This window comes from Tenrec ecaudatus, chromosome 3 (assembly GCF_050624435.1).
Source record: "Tenrec ecaudatus isolate mTenEca1 chromosome 3, mTenEca1.hap1, whole genome shotgun sequence".
NCBI lineage: Eukaryota > Metazoa > Chordata > Mammalia > Afrosoricida > Tenrecidae > Tenrec > Tenrec ecaudatus.
In genome coordinates this window covers 140,619,777-140,634,323 of record NC_134532.1, presented here as the reverse complement: position 1 = coordinate 140,634,323, position 14,547 = coordinate 140,619,777, and positions in this window count along the sequence as shown.

Below are 14,547 nucleotides of genomic sequence, written 5' to 3'. Positions count from 1 at the left end.
ACATGGGGAATCTTTTTTTCTGCCAAGGGCCATTTGGATAAATATAGTGGCATTCGGGTGCATTCTGGTCAAACATTTCGTTAACCCCCTAATGTGATGGCTGGAACTGATTCTCTGGTGAGGTGGGTGATATTAGTTGGCATTCATGGTTTCCAGACCTTATATGACTGGTCCTCACTCCTACTATACATATCCTTGGAAGTCCGATTGGGCATTTCTGTGGCCTCAAGGGTTCCTTTGAGTTGAAATCAATGCTATGGCAATGAGTTTTGTTTTGGGGGGTGTTTATCTGAGGGTAATAGGACATATGGAGGGTTGAAGAAAAACTAAAAAATCACCTCTAAATTTTTTTTTCCTTGTGAATTGGGTGAAGGTTTATAGAATAAATCTGTGTTCCACACAATTCATAGACCCTTGTTTGTTTTTGGTCATTTTATTGGGGCTCTTACAGCTCTTAAAATATTCTATACATCAATTGTATCAAGCATATTTGTACATATGTTGCCACCATCATTTCCAAAACATTTCTACTTGAGCCCTGGATATAAGCTCCACTTTTTTCCCCTCCCTAGCCGGCCATCCCTCCTTTGTGAATCCTTGATAAATTATGGATTATTATTTCATATCTTATATTGTCCATTGTCTCCCTCCACCCACATTTCTATTATTCTTCCCCTGTGTCTGGGGGCTATATATCCAATATTGTGATGGGTTCCCCCTTTCTCACCCTTCCTCCTCCCAGACCACCTCTCTACCCTTATGATATCACTACTCCCACCACTATTCCTGAGGGGTTATCATTCCTGAATCCCATGTGTCCTGAACTCTTATCTGCACCAATGTGTGTTCTCCGGTCTAGCCAGGTTTGTAAGGTAGAACTGAGTCATGGGAGTAGGGGAGAGAAAGCCTTCAGGAACTAGAGGAGTGATGTGTGATTCGAGTGCTATACTATACCATGATGAAATCGTCCCTTCCTTATAACCCTTCTGTGTGTGTGTGTGATATCCAATGGTCTACAAATGGGTTTTGGGTCTCCACACCAGCCCCACTCTTTCGCATTGATACAGCTGTTTGTTTTGGATTTTTTGATACCTGATCCCCTCAACAACTCATGATCACACAGGTTGGTGAAGAGACACTTGTTTTATCTCATTGATTACAATCCCCACAGTGAAACATCATTTGTTTTACTTCCTACCTGTGTTCTTTGTTTCCATTTATCCTTTTCTAATCCTTCTGAACTATGCCCTTGGGTAAACACTGCCCTCTTGTGTGGGGGGAGGTCAGATGCTCACAGGTATCCTCCCAGTTGCCAGACTGCAGTGGGCCCCACTCCCTGCTGTTAAAGACAATGGACGCCTGCAGACATCTATTTGGTTTCAGTAGGTGGGGTTTACACCCTACTGATAATGGTTCCTATGGAGATCTAGGGAATAGGTCAAAGTTAAGCCACCATCCTAAACCTAGGATCTGCCCATCTTGTCACATGTATAACCCCAATCCCTCCCCTTCCTATTGCGTGTATGTCCCTAGACCACCCCCCTCTCATTACTATATTACCCATAGGACAGTCCCTTCCAGTGATGTATGTCCTCACCTGTAATTAGGGGGCTTGCAAGTCCCCAGAGAATATAAAAGGCCTGGGCTAGCATTAAATCTCTCCCTCCATGTGGACCATCCAGCGGGGCAGAAGTGAGCATGCTACCATAAAAAGTGTCTGACTCCATTTATTTCAATACTTCACTTCTATGTCTCATGCTCTCAATAACTTTACTATGATCTTTACTTATTATCACTGTACAATTGTGCCTACGGGACCCGTAATGATGTGTTAGAGGCTGATTTCCCCTGACACTCTTCATCTCAAATGGTTGATGATTGTAAGGTATGCCTACCTCAGGAGTATTACTGCTTCTTGTATAGACCTGTGAATGCATTGACTGAAAATTGAACTGGGGAAATAAGTTAATTTCCAGAGGGTAAACAAACGACCATCTAGCTCAGAAGCAACAAGGCCATATGGAAGAAGCACACCAGCCTGTGCGATCAGGAGATGCCAAAGGGATCAGTTATCAGGCATCAAAGAATAAAAAATCATATCATTGGGTGCACACCTCCATGATACGATAGCTGAAGACAAATGGGTGCATAAGCAAATATGGTGAAGAAAGCTGATGATGCCCGGCTATAAAAAGATATAGCATCTGGGGTCTTAAAGGCGTGAAGGTACTACCTAATCACACACACAAAAATCAACTAATTGACATATATATAGTCATAGGCTGAGGGGTTTTGTTAGTCCAAGAGAACTGTTCATACTCTTTTGAAATTATCCTTTTCTCCCACCTTTCTCAATAATGTAATTGACCATGGTAAAAAATTACCTAATGAATAGCATTAATATTGACATATATATACATATATATACAGAAAATATAAGACTTTGATGATTTGTTTGCCAATATTGGTATTACATGCCTATGTTTATTTTGATTGTCTTTATTTTATCATTTTGCTCCTTAGCCACAATGCTGACTCAAGACTCAATCACTTTCTATATAGTTTACAACAATCATCTAAATGTTTTACACTTATACTCACCTTATTCACTTGTGTTTCATTCCTTCAGTATCATTTTATTTCATTTCCCTTTACGGAAATATATAAACCAAACCCACTGCCATCAAGTCAATTGTGACTCATGAATCGCCCCATAAGACAACTGCACCTCAAGGTTTCTGAGACTTTTGCAAGAGCAGATAGCCTCATCTTTCTGCTGTGGAGCTGCTGGTGGGTTTGAACCACTGACCTTGTGGTTATCAGCCCAGTATGTAACCTGGTGTACCACTAGAACTCATTTAAGAAATTTATAAGTTAAACCTATTGCCACTGAGTGATTCCAACTCATAGTGACTATAGGGCAGGGTATAACTATTCTCTAGGGTTTCTGAGGCTATAAAACTTTACAGGATTTGAAAGCCTCATCTCTCTCCGGAGGAATGCCTAATGGGTTTGATCCATTAACCTTAAAGTTAGCAATCTCATGTATAACCCACTATACCACCAGGGCTATAGTTGGTGTCAGACCCAAACACAGAAATTTCAATTGCTTCCTATTAGCTGATATTCTGCATTTCTAATTGCCTTAAATACTCTTTTTAAACCACATGTTCTTACCTGCTGTATATGTGATAAGGAGTCCCTGGGTGATGTAAATTGTTAATGTGCTCAGCTGCTAATTTAAAAATTAGAAGTTCATCGCTTCTTGGCTTTTTGGCTAAGATCAAGTGTAGTAAAAATTAGAAGTTAAGTTCTATTCAGAGGTGCCTCAGAAGCAAGACCTGGCAATCTGCTTGTGAAAATCCTGCCACTGAAAACATTATAGATCATAGTTCTATTTTGACACACAAAGGATTGACATGAGTTTAAATGGACTCTTTGGTATTGGTTTATTTGAGATAAATAACCTGCTTTTAGCCATTTAAGGCCCCACAATTGGTTTCTATTTACCTGGAGCAACTAAAGAAAAAGGAAAGAAATAGGAGGAGGATGTGGAACATATCACTAATTGCCTTCATGAACAGCTGTCTCCTCCGCCATGAGACCAGAAGAACTGGATGGTGCCTGAACATTTTGATTATAGAATCTGTAAAAGAATCCTGATCAGAGGGGAGAAATACAAAATAGAATTTCACATCCTCATGCAGTCCAGACTTTTTAGAGCCCTGGAAGCAGGCTAAAACTCTGAAACCATTGCTCTGTGGTAACCTTTACATTTAAATCAAAAATAATATCCCCAGAAGAGTTCTTAAAACCAAATAGTAGTCTAGTTTGACTAGTCAAGAATGTCTGCCTTTGACATTGTGTCCTTTTAAGATCTTTCTCCATGGGATCACAGTGACAACAGCAACGTGAAAGGTTGGAGAGGACACTTAGGGTGCAGTGAGCTTGCATTAATTGCAGGAGAAACAATTCAGAAAAGGAACCTGAGAGTGTTTGTATAGCAAGCAGATAATCAATGTCACAGAACTGAGTACATATTAACGTTATTGGTCTATCTTCTGTGTGTATTTACAACAAAAAATAAATTATGTATTTAAAAATTGATCTATTATGCTTTTGCATAAAATTACTAATAGACTCAAAATACCATGAGTTCATGCCAATGTCAGGTGGCACTGAGTGTTACAAAGTAGAACTGTTCTGTAAGGGTTTGGGTTGTAACCTTTCTGGAAAGAGGTTGTCCGGCCTTTCTTCCACATACTCCTGGATAGGTTCGAACCGTCAGCTTTTTTGTCTGTAGTCAGGAACCTAATCAATACTAGCTGCCATGTATGAGGACCTACTGTGATGGAGGAATTTACTAAGAGATGTATATAAATAATATGTATTACCAAATGTTCCTGTTATTTCATTTGCTTACAGTAATTCTTTTTTTTAAATCATTTTATTGGGGATCATACAACTCTTAATCACAATCCATACATACATCAATGAGTAAAGCACCCTTATACATTCATTGCCCTCATCATCAGTAATTCTATACATCAAACTAATCTATTTACAGTTGAGGAGCATGGGATATTTAAAAAAAATAATTTTATTGGGGGCTCATACAACTCTTATCACAATCCATGCATACATCCATTGTATCAAGCACATTTGTACATCCATTGTCCTCATCATTCTCAAAATATTTGCTTTCTACTTGAGCCCTTGATATCAGCTCATTTTTCTCCTCCCTCTCTGCCTCTCCCTTCCTCATGAACCCTTTATAATTTATAAATTATTATTATTTTGTCATGTCTTACACTGTCCAATGTGTCCCTTCATGCACTTTTCTGTTGCCCGTCCCCCAGGGAGGGGGTTATATATGGATACTTATCATAGGTTCCCCCTTTCTACCCCACCTTCCCTCCACCCTCCCGGTATTGCCACTCTCACCACTGGTACTGAAGGGATTATCTGTCTTGGATTCTCTGTGTTTCCAGTTCCTATCTGTACCAGTGTACATCCTCTGGTCTAGCCAGATTTATAAGGTAGAATTGGGATCGTGATAGTGTGTGAGAGGGAAGCATTTAGGAACTTGAAGAAAGCTGTATGTTTCATTGTTGCTACACTGCACCCTGCCTGGCTCGTCTCCTCCCTGTGACCCTTCTGTAAGTGGATGTCCAGTAGCCTACAGATGGGCTTTGGGTCTCCACTCCGCACTCCCCCTCATTCATAAAGATATGATTTTTTTTGTTCTTTGATGCCTGATACCTGATTCCTTCTCCACCTCATGATCTCACAGGCTGGTGTGCTTCTTCCATGTGGGCTTTGTTGCTTCTGAGCTAGATGGCCACTTGTTTACCTAGCATGGGGTGTTATAGAAGATATTTAACAACAAATTAAGTGAGGCTGGCACTCAAACCCAAGTCAGTCTTAATTCCAGAGCCCATGCCCTTTCCATTATGCTTTCCTTTTTGCACAGATAATGCTCCTCTACATTACATCATATTACACTTGCCTCTTCTTTTTAACATCATCTCGATGGCTCAATGGTTAAAGAGTTCTGCCTCTAACTGAAAGGTTGGAAGTGTAAGCCCACCAACTTGAAAAAAATGTGATAGTCTTTTTCTGTGAAGGTTATACCCTGGGAAACCCTAAGGGGTAATTCTATTTTGTCCTATACAGTTACTCTGAATTGGAGGTGATTCAGTAGTGATGGACTTGATTTGTTTTGTTCTTCTAACTAATTACTTCAGACACTTTCAACATCATCTTAATATTATTCATAGATACAATAAAATCTGCATTGTCCTTTAGATTATAGATTTTTTTAAGAATTCAGGTACAATCTTTTCTTTCCTAACTAACTCTCACGAGTAACTAGGTAAGTGCACTGCATTCAGTGGCAATTTTATATGTAATCAATTATGTGATGATTGATAAAATAACCTTAATTCAGTATTTCTGTCATAGGTTCCTTATGCTGCGTACCTTACAAGTAAAGCAAGACAGAAAATTCTAAGAGAGTCCCTTCCAGATTGTTCTGAAGCGGTTACTACCAAGGACCATGTGGTAGCTACATAATCTGGAATTGTCAATTTGAGACTATTAAGAGTGAAGGGGGTAATCCAGGACAGATGATCCCTTCAGGACCAGTGGTGAGAGAGGGGATACCAGGAGGGTGGTGGAAAGGGGGAACCGATTAAAAGCATCTAAATATAACCTCTTCCTAGGGGGGCGGATAATGGAAAAGTGGGTGAAGGGAGACATCGGACAGTGTAAGATATGACAAAATAATAATAATTTATAAATTATCAAGGGTTCATGAGGGAGGAGGGAGTGGAGAAGGGGGGGCACAAATGAGGAGCTGATATTAAGGGCTCAAGTAGAAAGCAAATGTTTTGAGAATGATGATGGCTACAAATGTAGAAATGTGCTTGACACAATGGATGGACAGATGGACTGTGATAAGATCTGTAAGAGCCCCCAATAAAAGTATTTAATTTAAAAAAAAGTGAAGGGGAAAAAAAAGTGAAGGGTGGAGTCACAGCTTGATTACCTTATTACTTGAAGACCCTAGGGAGATAAATAGCTCTCTGGAGGCCAGATACATGTAGCTTCTCTAGCTTCAAGGCGCTGGTTCCATCAGCATAGTTCCATGTGTATTGTCAGTAGGAAGATGAAGCAGAGAGATGCTTCTACCACCACTGGATCCACAAGACTTTTCATCCACTGGCCTGTGATCTTCCTGCAACACGGAGTCTGAAGAGAAATTTACAGATTGGTATCAGACAGATTGCCCACTATTGGGCTTATGGACTTTATCTGGACTAAGCTAGGATGTTTTCTCAATATACAATTGCTCTTTTATATAAAGCTCTTTCTCACACACATATGAGGGTCTCTGGATTTGTTTCTCTAGTCAACACAGACTACAAACATAGCTTGAGGAGACCTGTGGCAGTAGGTACAGCTACCTTAATACTTAACATATAAATATATGTATATAAACCTATGTCCCTATTGTAAATGTCTTTTGGCTCCTAGTTCTTTTCTATATTTCCTTTTAATTTCCTCCGGTCCCACTAACATGTTTGCCTTTCATTCAGCTCTCAGCAATTCCTTTTAGCTACAGTGCACTTGATAAAGCTCCTGAGGCATCCTACGCCCTCCTCACCATAGATTTTAGATCTCTTGTTGTTCTCTTGTCCCTGGGTTTGTTGACTCCTCTCTCCCTTTCCCCCATCTACCCCTCACTATCCCTGTTTTTTTTTTGTGATTATTCCTGTTTTTTCATCACAAGGAATAAATTTATTTTAACAGATTTTAAGTGGGAGTTGTATAACTGGAGAGAAACAGCTGAGTACTCCTCAGAAATGACAATTTTTATGTATGTTCTCCTGTGCGGTAGCAAAGTCTACGATTACATAAGAAAGATTCTTAAGCTATTTCACTCTTCCATCCTCAGAATGTAAGTGGATTATTCTTTTATTGAATTTGATGTATATGGTTATCCATATTTATTCTATCACTTACTAGTCCATTTTCAACTTAGAAAAATTCCAGGTGGTACTTGCATGTTATTATAACAGTGATTAATTTTACCACCAAAATGGAAGACATATAATCTGACAAATTCTTGGCATCTTCAGCTGTTAGAAATATTCTGTTAAAAAATTTTGGGACTCACAGTATGGACAAGCAGGGGGTGGAGGGGCCAAAAAAATTTTTTGGGACTTTACATGTAATTTTGAGTACACTACAGTAGTTCTAATACAGTAGACAGTCTTGGAAAATGTAAAACAATTTGGGTTGATATCATTGGTTTGAGTCAAAGCACGGAATTTTCAGAAAGCAGTGCAGCTGATGCAGTTGGTGTAAAGGTCCCTGCGTAGTGTAGAACCTTGCTTGCCTGCTAGCATAAAAGTGTTGGCAGTTTAGACCCACCCAGTGATATCACAGAAGAAAAGCCCTGGAGATCTGCTCTGTTTCAAATAGAGCCAAGAAAACCCCGTGGAGCAGTTCTACTCTGAACCACACGGGGTCCCCACGAGTCGAAATCGACTTAGCTCAGTTTAACCACAGCTAGCAGTTGATGCCAATGCAGGTTGTTCAGAGACCAGCTTTTGATAAAACTTTAGGATTTGTAGTCAAAGTACCTATATACAGTGATAATTCTCTTAGTCCGAAGCAGATACTTCCAGTGACTTTACAGCTGTGCCTTGTGTAATACTTACCGTTTTCCTTTTCCTACTGTATTCTATCACTGATTTTACAAACTCCTTTTTTTTTAATGTTAGATTTCGGGCACACTGTAAAAATAATGCTACTGGTAAAAAATTTACCAGAGAAATGAAAAGGAAGAAATCATTCATCCATTGTTCCTATACAAGATGACTCAAAGAGAATTGCTATAAAACCATAGAAACCTTTACTGGATGCAAATATCAATATATGAAGAGATTGTTTCCCACGAGTCCTCCGTCTAGGGCTGTGTAGCTCTGAAGGCAGTGTTCATAGCTCACTAACACTGCTCATAGAATTCTGTACTTTCTTTATTTACATCAAAATGACAGTTACAGCATACTCAAAAGCCTAAAACCTTGTTCTTTTAAATGTCCTTTGAGCTTTAGGAAAAACAGGAAGGCTGAAGGGACAAGATCAAGGCTGCAGGAGTGGGTGAAGTAAGGTATCCAAACGGAATTCTTATAAAAACCCTTGTTTCCCTAGAGGAATGAATTAACTAAGGAGATAAGTAGCTTGTTGGAGGCGGGCACATGCTCACTCGCTGTGAGACATTTCTGAGGAAGAAGCCACATGAAGCTACCCTGATGCAGCCAGAGCCTTGGGAGCTGACTGAGCCACGTGGAAACCCCTGCCAGTGCTGAGATGCTTACAACACCACTGGATCCATAAGACTTTCCACCCACTGGCCTGTGATCTTCATGCATTCGGTGTCATAGCATGAGTTTCATGAGTCTGAAGAGGACCTTATAGATTGGATCAGACATATGGGCTAATATCCGACGTACGGACTTGATCTGGACTGGGCTGGGATGTTTTCTTAATGTCCAATTACTCTTTATACAAAGCTCCTTCTTAGACTCATATGAGTCTCCCAGATTTGTTTCTCTAGTCTACCTAGGCTAACACACATGTTATTATGAGCTCTTTACAAACAAGTTTTAATGGCTGGATATTAACATTAATCAAACAAGTTTTAATGTATGGTTCTCTCTAACTGTTGTACATTTATATTGTTTACTTAAAACATCTACTTGTTTTATGTGGGAAAAGATGAGAAAGAAAAGTAGATATACTCTCTTTATAAAGAGTTATAGACCCCGCAACCCACAGGGCAGTTCTACCCTCTCCTGGAGGGTTGCTGTGAATTGGAATCTACTTGGTGGCAGTGAGTTTAGTTTGGTATAGTTGCTATTTTATATACTAATGAGATGAACATATGTGTACAAACATTGTTCAGTCTTTTCCATGCTGCGATTTCAGCATTCCAGCTTGACATTATACATATTTATGAATATTCAACTTTGAGCAAGAGAAAAACATTTTAATGACTTTCTCCAGTTCCTTTCAATAGATAAGCATTTAAATAAATTTTGGTCATCTTCTTATCTCTTCCTTTCCCATGACTTCTAAAGCCTTTTGCTATAGAAAATATTGGTACTGTGTTAATATCTTCTCCTCCTACCCCCATTTTGGGAAGGAGGTTGAGTGGGAGATTTCTTGCCTCCTATGCAGGAGACCTACGTTCAACTTCCAGCCAGTGCAGCTCAGACATAGCCACCACTCATCTGTCCATGGACACCTGCATGTTGCTATGATACTAAACAGGTTTCAGTGGCACTTCCAGGTTAGGACAGACTAGGTGTGACCCATTTCTAAACATCATCCAGTGCAAACACTGTGGGTCACACTGGGCCCAGTCGTAACCAATCATGGGATGGTTTGGGATTGGGAAAATGTTGTTCAGGTGCTCTAGGGTCACAATGAGTCAGCTCAAACCACCACCTCTTCATTTGTCAAGTCTCCCCACCCTGGTTCTAAGAACGACTTGTCTGGGTTTGGACAATAGTCTGTGTAAGATATCCCCAGTGACTTCTCATTTCTCTCTTTTTTTCACCCACTGTGGTGTTCTGCATTCTCCATAACTCTGCTTCAACTCTTAGATAAAAGCTTCCCTGACATGTGGATGATCCTTTCAGGACCAGGGGTGTGAGGGGTGATACTGGGAGAGTGGAGGGTGAGTGGGTTGGAAAGGGGGAACCGATTACAAGGATCCACAAATGACCTCCTCCCTGGGAGATGGACGGCAGAGAAGGGGGTGAAGGGAGACTCCGGATAGGGCAAGATATGACAAAATAACAATTTATAAATTATCAAGGGCTCATGAGGGAGGGAGGAAGTAGGAAGGGAGGGGAAAAAAAGAGGACCTGATGCAAAGGGCTTAAGTGGAGAGCAAATGCTTTGAAAATGATTAGGGCAAAGAATGTACAGATGTACTTTATACGATTGATGTATGTATATGTATGGATTGTGATAAGAGTTATATGAGCCCCTAATAAAATGTAAAAGAAAAGAAATAAATGTTTCACAATATATACAAGAAAAAAAGCTTCCCTGGCAACTCCCATCTCAATGATTTTTTTAAAAAACTTTAATCATTTTATTAGGGGTTCTTACACCTCTTATATCAATGTATACATCAATCCTATTGAGCACATCTGTACATATGTTGCTGTCATCATTTCCAAAACATTTCCTTTCTACTTGAGCCCTTGGTGTCAACGCCTCTTTTTTTCCTCCTTCCTGTCATTTTTGCATTTGGTAACTTTTGCTGTAACATTGTTTTTTATTTTTGTTTTTATTTTTTAACATTGTATATTTAGAGTTATATTTCCAGAACTCAGCAAGTTATTTTTAATACATTATAACTAAGGTACTTTATTTAATGATAGTAATATATGTTTATTATAAAATATTCAAATAATATGTCAGTAGCAGAAAAGGAATAACATTTGTAATGCTGTCCTTCCCCCAAACTCCATACAAAACCCATTGTTATGTATCTCCCAGATTAAGAAACTTTTTCATCTATTTGCCTGTCAATAAAATTTAAGTGTACTTGCACATAATTTTTTACAAGATGAATTATTTCTTAGTATATTTTATTTTAAAATTTTAATTAATTTATTTTTCTTCCTCTCCCTCTTAGTATATTTTACTGTGGACATGGTTTTCTTAATATATATAATGATATACATACATATATATGCACACACATATATATGTATATCCCATATATCCTCCCTGAAGACAGTCAGTCACCAGACTACTGTAGGCCCCATCCCTGCTGTTAAGGACAACGGACAGGCCTGCAGTCATTGATTTGGTTTTCCTGTAGGTGGAGTTCACACCCTACCAATAATGGTCTCTATCAGTAAGCCAGGGAACAGGCCAAACTGGCTCAGTGACATCCAAGTTAAGCTGCCATCCTGTATTAGGACCCACCCATCTTGCCACAGGTATACCTTCAATCCCTCCTCTTCCTATTGTGTGGATACCCCTTGATCACCCCCTTCCATTACTGTATTACCTATAGCACAACCCCTTCCTGTGATGTGTATCTTCACATGTAATTAGGGGACTTGCATTTCCCAGAGAATATAAAAGCATTAAAGACTCTCTCTCTCCATGTGGACCACCAAGCGGGGCTGGGGTGAGCATTGCTACCATTAATTGTGTCTGACTCCATTATTTCAATATTTCTCTTCTAGCTCTCATGCTCTCTATGACTTTACTATAATCTTTACTTATTATTGCTGTCCAATTGCACCTACTGGATCCGTAATGATGTGCTAGGGGCTGGATTCCTCTTGCAATGGGTTAGGCACTGGGCTGTGAACTAAAGGGTGATTTAAACCCACCAGCCACTGCTTAGGTCAGAGTGGTTCTCAACCTTCCTAATGCTGTGACCCTTAATTACAGTTCCACATGTTGTGGTGACCCCCCCCAACCGTAACATTTTTGTTGCTACTTCATAATTGTAATTTTGCTTCTGTTATGACTAGGGCAACCCTGTGAAAGGGTCATTTGACCCCCAAAGCAGTGACGACCCACAGGTTGAGAACCGCTGGCTTAGGAGAAGGAGGAGCCATCTGGGAATCCCTATAGAGTAGTTCTACTCTATTCCGTAGGGTCACTATGAGTCAGAATCAACTCAATGGCAGTGGGTGGGCTTTCATCTATTTTAATGGTCATATATATTACACTAATTTATTATTGATACCTAGATTTTATCCTAAAAATCTAAACAATCAAACACATCCTCACTTATTTGCTCACTAAAAAGAAAACTTACATCGTTTTTAGCACGCCTCTGTTTAGGTACAAGGAGCATTCTGGTTATACTGCTTCCAAAAAGTGTTTTCTTTTTGCAGTCTATGGTAGTTCCCCCGCCCCCAGTTCATATACGCATACATTTATTCCAAGAAAAATGTGTTTAACATGTCTTTGTGGTCAGACAAGTTCTCTTAATAATATACTTGTTTTAGTCTCATTGAATGTCTTTTTTTGTAAAAGAATATTTTTTGTGCTGGAATGGGTGTGGTGTTGGAACAATAATTTTAGATGGATCAATTTTTTTTCAATATTCATCACCAACATCAAAATTCAAATGCATCAGTTTTTCTTCAGTATTCCTTATTCAATATCCAACTTCCACATGCATATGAGGTGACTGAAAATACTTTAAAGAGAACAAAAAAATCTCACCATAGTGAATGAGTGGGTGAGTGTGGAGTGGAGACCCAAAGCCCATTTTTAGGCCACTGGACAACCCCTTACAGAAGGGTTTCAGGGAGGAGATGAGCCAGTCAGGGTGCAATGTAGCAATGATGAAACATACAACTTTTCTCTAGTTCCTAAATGTTTCCTGCCCCCCTGCCCCCCATCATGATCTGAACATGTGACCTCCCTGGGGGAAGGACAACAGAAAAGTGGGTTAAGGGAGACGTTGGACAGTGCAAGATATGACAGTATAGTAATTTATAAATTATCAAGGGTTCATGAGGGAGGGGGGAGCAGGCAAGGAGGAGAAAAAATGACCTCATGCCAGGGACTTAAGTAGAGAGGAAATATTTTGAGAATGATGAGGACAATGAATGTACAAATGTGCTTTACACAATTGATGTATGGATGGATGGTGATAAGAGTTGTATGAGCCCCTAATAAAATGATTAAAAAAGAAAGAAAGAAAGAAAATACTTTAAAGAGGTCTTTAAAAAATCATTTTATTGGGGGCTCGTACAACTCGAATCACAATCCATATATCCATCCATTGTGTCAAGCACATTTGTACACTTGTTGCCATCATCATTCTCAAAACATTTGCTTTCTGCTTGGGCCCTTGGTACCAGCTCGTTCCCGCCCCCCCTCCTTGTTCCTCCCTCCCTAAGAGGTTTTATACAGCACCTTTATCCAAAGCAGTATGTCCTTCGATCTCTTGATTGCTGTGTTCATGAGTATTGACTGTGGATCCAAGCAAGATGCAATCTTTGACTCACTCTTTTCTCTGTTGGTCCAGTTGTGAGGATTTTTGTACACTGAGATGTAATCCACACTGCAGGCTGCAAGTGCTTCAAGTCCTCCTCATTTTCAGCAAGTAAGGTTATGTCGTCTGTATACCACAGGTTTTAAGAATCCTTCTTCTAATCCTGACGTTCTTCATTCTTTCCAGCATCTCTGATTATTTGCTCAGTACACAGTGAATAAGTATAGTGAGAGGATACATCCATGATGTGTGCCTTTTCCAACTTTTAAACCATGCAGTGTTCCTTTGTTGTGTTTGCACAACTGCCTCTTGATCCATGCCCACAACGAAGTATAGCATCCCCATTCTTCTCAGTCCCCTCCATAGCTTGTTACGATCCACAGAGTCGAATGCCCTTGCATAAGCAATGAAACACAAGTAAACATCTTTTTGGTATTCTGTTTTCAACCAAGATCCATCTGATATCAGCAATGGTATCCCTTGTTCCATGTCCTCCTCTGAATCTGGCCTGAATCTCTAGCAGTTCTATCAGTGTACTGGTGCAACTGTTGTTGGATGATCATCAGCAAAATTTTATCTGCATTTTCAACTCACTAATGTCTAAGATATGGATAGCTAAGCATTTTATTTTATTATTGACAACTTTCAATTTCGTTAAATTCATACTTCATTGGTCCCAAATTCTGATTATTAATGGATGTTTGCAGCAGTCTCTCCTCCTGAAAAACTTTGCTCCCTCTCTTTCATTAAAGTCAATTCATAGTGACTCTGTGCACAACAGAGCAAAGCAGAATAAAATACTCATGGCAGTGATTGCCTCGAGGCATAATTTTGAAGCTCTTAGTGGTAATGTGAAAACACTGGACAGATCGTCAGGAAAGCTGGGTTTCAGGTTTGTTCATAAAGAAGCAGTACAATATGGGCTAGGCTGCTTAATCTCTCCTCTCTCTCGTTTCCAATCTGTAGAGTGTGGTAGATATATTAGA